The sequence below is a fragment of the Pteropus alecto genome, unplaced genomic scaffold (genome assembly GCF_000325575.1).
Source record: "Pteropus alecto unplaced genomic scaffold, ASM32557v1 scaffold33, whole genome shotgun sequence".
Lineage (NCBI taxonomy): Eukaryota > Metazoa > Chordata > Mammalia > Chiroptera > Pteropodidae > Pteropus > Pteropus alecto.
In genome coordinates, this window is record NW_006435762.1 from 3694606 (window position 1) to 3700390 (window position 5785).

At 36.6% G+C, this 5785-nt stretch overlaps 1 protein-coding gene across 3 annotated transcripts in view; it reads right to left on the reverse strand.

Moving 5' to 3' along the window:
- The window catches only part of TNIK (TRAF2 and NCK interacting kinase), a 345956-nt gene that overhangs the window by 59713 nt on the left and 280458 nt on the right, over positions 1-5785 (reverse strand). The window lies entirely within an intron of this gene.

Consider the following 5785-nt stretch of genomic DNA (forward strand, 5'->3'; position numbering starts at 1 on the left):
CTGCTTCTCCTCCTCTGCTCCTCCTTCTCTCTGGCTGTGTCCTTGTCATTCCTTTCTTGCAGAGTGTCTCAGCCCAAAGCAGATAACTGATTGCAAGTGTTGCAAAGAAAAGGCTCACAGTACCAGGAATGGCCTTTAAACAGGTAAAAGTTACCTCTAAGTATTTATTTGCAGCAGATAAGACTGTTTCAGAGGACAATGTTAAAGGAAAACTTAGATAAACAAGATGTACACTGTAAAACATGATTTAAGATCTTAAATAATGTCAAGAGGTCTAGGACTTTTCATCCAGATCCATCTCGTCCTCTTTTTTTTCCTTTAGGGTTAATTCGACAGCAGTACTTTTCAAACCCACCAGGGCAATGTACTCCACCCTAGTGAGCATTAACTCTTAACTCTCTTCTGCTGACTCACTGTCTGAGAATGACAAAGGCCTATCATGGAACCCACATGAAGGTCCTCAAGATATATTTGTATGGAGCTGCTAAGAATCCTTATTTATTTTATTGCCTGATTTGAAATTTAAAAAAAGTTATTCTTTCTCATCCTCCCTACCCCACTTTGAATCTTTCCAGAGGCAGACTCAGTCTCATATACAGTGTAAGTCTGTTTCCTAAACTTTCATATTGCAAATATATTAACATGAGAAGAAATGCTATAGAATAGAAAACTGTCCTCCCAATTCTCCTCAGGGGTAATTTGAACATCTCTTCTCCTTCTGATTATTTTGGTAATGGGCAATTACCATGGCTGTACAGGTAACTGGCATCCAGTTGACTTTGGTTTTGACATTCCAGGTTCCAGATGCTTACCACATACCAAATATGATTAGCTGCCGAAAAGCCAGGAATATAAATCAGAAAATATATACTTTGTGTATGTGTGTGTGTAAAATATCACAATAGCAATAAATACTTGGCTATTGCACTGAGCAAAAGCAAAGAACAAAGCCCGCTTTGAGGTAAGACCACCAAAAAGAAAAAGTCTGCAAAGACAGCAATAGGTAAACTGAGACCAAGGCATGCAATGTATTGCTTTTGCAAATCCTAGGCTCTTTGAAAAGAAGTTGATTATTTCCAAACCATTAGAATTAATCAAATATTAGCCATTTTCTCATTTCCAGGGAAGATCATTAATAGATAAATCACATGTCCAGGCACCTGTCACTCTCTGTACTCCCACCATCGAAATCATTCTGAACTCAGGAATTCAAGAAATTCTGATACACTTTCAAATAACTATCTGACTAGCCAGACTATAGCCACTTGTTACTTGACATTCAGAACCAAATATATTCAGAGAGTGAAGAATACTCGTCATCACTATTTTTTTTAACTGTATAATACCTTCAGCTTTAAGTACACATTTAGAGACAGTACATTGAAAAGAAATCAAAAAGTATGCCCCCAAAGGCTCCATCTTGAGCAAATAAACCATTTTTGAGATAATTCTTTTGGCAATTGCCAGCAACAAGGCTCCAGTAAACGAAACATCTTTGGCTCTAATAGGACTATAGGCCACCCAGGCCCTAAAGCTGTCATTAGAAATTAATAGGGCTGAATGAGGGATGCCGATTTTCACGGTTAATGGGTTTGATTAGACTATAGATATTACTAATGTGCTTGTAGTAAAAATTCCTATGTTTTGTATGAATTAGTTTACTTACTAAATCTTACCATTAGTGTGTTTCAGTCTGTACCATTCTAAAAAGTATAGTATAATCTATTGTTACACTTTGCAAATTATTCCAGAATGGGTCAAGTGTGGTGAAATTTTCTGAATTGAAGTTTGTTCCAAGAAAGTTGAAAATTTATGAGAATGATGTAACTAGAAGGCATCTGGTTACATACTTCGTCTCGAGAAAACTTTGATCTAAAATATTAGGATGATAATGCTGCCCACTGCTTTTGTACCACAGAAATAGCATGAGTATTAGAGGAAAGTTATGAAATCAAACATCCTAATAACAGTTTCAGATGGACAGAAGAGAAGCTGAGTAAGAAGCAGGCAGGCCCTTGTGATTATTTTGATAATGGGCAAAGACCTGTCTCCTGATTCATCATATCTATGTCTACTAACTGAACAAGACATAGATATGAGCGAGACAAAAGAAGAAAGTGTCTCCCACCCACTCCCAGAATAAGGATATATGTGATTGAAAACTGCAGTACGATAAAGATGTTTCAATCTGCCTAGCACAATACTCAAAAAAAAAAAAAAAAAAAATCTATTAGCTGAGCCTCTGCTACAACTTCCTGTTGCCAAGAAAATGTAAAATACCAGAAGTACCACCAACACAGAGGGTTCTTACAGCATCAGACAGAGTGCCAAGGTGCCAGACCATAACGACAAAAGATACCTGTTACAAAGGTTTCATAGTTGAAGGTATTACCAACAAATATGGAGAACAACATTAGGAGAGACCCATCGATTGTACTATAGAAACAATACTTTTCTTACTAAAAGGATTATTTTAACATTAAAACTAAAATAACTTTGGAGAGATTTTGGTCACCTCTGCAGAACTGTTATACCATTCATTACAGCATTATAGGGAGAAAGAAATAATAACTGTGGTCTCAGAAATAAAATTCTGCTCCAGGAAGGACTATGCTTTCCATTGGGTACTATAAGAGTGATATCTGAGGCCTCTGAGATGTAGAAAAGCTACACAAATACAGAAGGCCTGAAAATAAATTTGTTGATTACACAATTGCAAAAAAATTTTTCAAAAAAATAAAAACATATTTAAATGCATAAAGGAAACATTATATCAATGTCAATTATTAAATTGCTTTGTACATTTGAAAACAATTTACAGCGTACAATGTCTCGCTTAGCAATAATGAATATTTGCTGAGAGAATTTTAAAACAAAATTATAGAAGTAATTTAAAAAATGTTGACAGCAAAAATATATTTATTATGTCATCCAGATGCATTTTAATATGGTTTATATGATGTAGGGCCCGTGGTGGTCTATGAAGTTCTTAGAAGGCCTTACTTAAGAGCTCATATGCGGTGAATTGAACACAATCTTATGGGAATTCCTTTTTATTCTAACTGAAAAAAACCAGTTTGAATTTTTGGGCAATGCTGGAGAACGAGACAGAAATCAACAAATAACTTTTAAGTGTTCATCTGATACTTTGACCCTGCACTCATGGCTCACGCAAAGAGTTGAGTTGTTGGCAAAACCACATGGGCAGATGGTTATCAAGCAAGCTGAGGATATCTCTTCAGAGAGGCTCTTCCATGACAGGGAAGACTCTCATTCATATGGAATGGTTAAAATGCAGTCTTGTCGGAAGATAAGGGCCTGAACTACTTTTCCAAGATCTAATCCTAGCCAATGGTTCCAGAGAAAAATATATATTCTCATATGAATGAAGCATAAAACTTAAAAGTAATAAGGCAACTCTTTAGCACGCTGAGATAGGAAATAAAGAAGTGTGCATTTATCACTGTTGAGAGGTGGGTACAGGAGATGGGAAATGCATGAGAACTGCCCACGTGAAATCCAAACCAGAAACAAGAGGGGCAAAACACGTATTCCTTATGGGCAACAATGGCCTTGGGAACAAAATATAAACATGTCGAAGACTATATTTCATTTGCATTTGTAAAGTGCCTACAGTTTCAATGGCACTCACATACACGATTGCCCAGGATCCTCTCGACTGAAAGGCAGGATGTATAGATGGGGAAGCCGTACCTCAGGAAGACTACAAAACTTGTCCTTGGTCACACAGCAAGGAAGTAGAACTTGGACTCAAACAAACTCCTACTTCTATCTTCCAGGTCTCTCTCAAGCTAATTCTTAAGAGAGATAAGCAGAGACTGAGGAAAGATGGGAATAGAACTGTAAATTCTCCAAATGCTAATTTAAGAACCTTATATATAAAATAACTCGTATGAAGAAAATGACACATCGGTGTAGAGCAGAGAAAACCAAGTGGAGATGAAGTTCTTATGTATAGGGATTTGAAAGTCCAATGAGCTAATGGGACATAAAGAAATATCCTGGCCCATTATGTGCTGAATAAAACCATGGCCAGATGACTGGCATGCATTATAGAGAAAGAACATGACAGAGTGTTAAAAAAAAAATTAAAAAACAATCTCATGCAATACTCATGTTGACAGAGCATTCTGTCACTGTGTTGGTGCAAAAAAAAAAAAAAAAAGTATGGGTGTGGGGTAGGAAGGCACACACAGTTACTGCCAGGCCCAGGCAAGCACATACCATTTTAAGGAAAGGAATCTGTTCCATTATATGAAAAAGAATTATAAAAAAAAGGAATCTTCATCATTCGAAAAATGACAGTGAGAAAAAAAAGACCTTCTAATTTTGCTGATGTTTAACAGAATCATACTGATGTTTTCACAGAACAAATCTGACTTCTATTCTAATCCAGAAATGGCAGAGAATTTGAAAGGGGTGAGAATACTCCCTGCCCCTACTTTTAATAGGGTCATTAATGTTCCTTTCTGGCCAAAATCTGAGTATCAAAGTCAATGTGACATTCAAGACAGATAGAATACTCAGTACAAGGAGAGAGGTAAGAGCTCAACAAGTTTTGCAAATGATCCAGTTCTTCATTTGTTCTTACTGCATCCAACAAACTAAGGAGAAAGATAATGAAAAATGCAATGATGACATACGTTTTGCAAAAAGAAGCAACAAAAACAGAAAAAGAAGCATTATAGCAACATTACGTTACCAATGAGAAAAATGTCAATTTGGAATAAGGAAGAGAAGTTAGTGGATGGAAAAGTAATCAAAGAAGGAAAAACAATCTTGCTGAGAAAGTACAGAGTTAGAAAACAAACACTGGAACAGATCACAGAGGAGGCTGTGGTGGGTGAAGACGACTGGATGGTGTCTCCAACGGCACAGAGAGCAAAAAGCCTGCATCACAGGAGACTGTGGCATGGGAACAGCTGCCCACTCACTCTTTCCTGGTTAGGTTATTTTCAAATTTATATCCTGCCAGAGGATGCATTTGAAAAAGAAAACAGTACCTTCAATTCTACCTCCAAAAAATAATTTTACCCAGTTTTTGTTTTTTTGTTTTTTTTTAATCAGTTGAAACTTAAGATACTGAAGAGCTAGAAATTCTGTTCATAGCTAAAGTCTTGAAATGTATGTTACTGTTTGGCTCTTTTGAGCCCCACTAACTCACTACTGTAAGAAAAGAGATCTATAAATAACACTCTAAAAGAAAAGTTCATACATTGCTGATGAAAAACATTAACAACTTAAAAAAATGATGAATCAAACCAAGGCAGACAATTATTTGTTCTCATTTGTATACCAGTTGCTCTGATCTCAAATTTAGCACTTGCCACTCATTTTATCATCTAAATGTTTCATCTAAATATAAATTAACTGTTTCTTCTAAAATACGAACACCCACTCTAAGACATGGGAACCATTTCGTGAATAGATTGATGGTTAGTTGGAAGCTGAATCATGTTAACTACATTCAGGAGGACAGGACTAAATATGAAATCTCAAAAGAATGTTCCCACATGTCTAGAAGTGAATGAAACCCCAAGGAAAAGCACTAACTGCTAGGGAAGTCAGGGACCTTAGAAGATGTCACCCACCAGAGGTAACCCAGAATTATGATGACCAGAGAACCTCACGTCGGGAGTGTTTGATGACACAGCCATGCTCTTTGCATACCCAGCTGTTACATTTCTTTTACTGCTAGAAGCCTGGCCAAAAACCACAGGGGAATTATGAGTTCTAGAAAACTTCCTTGTTGACATCTGCTAAG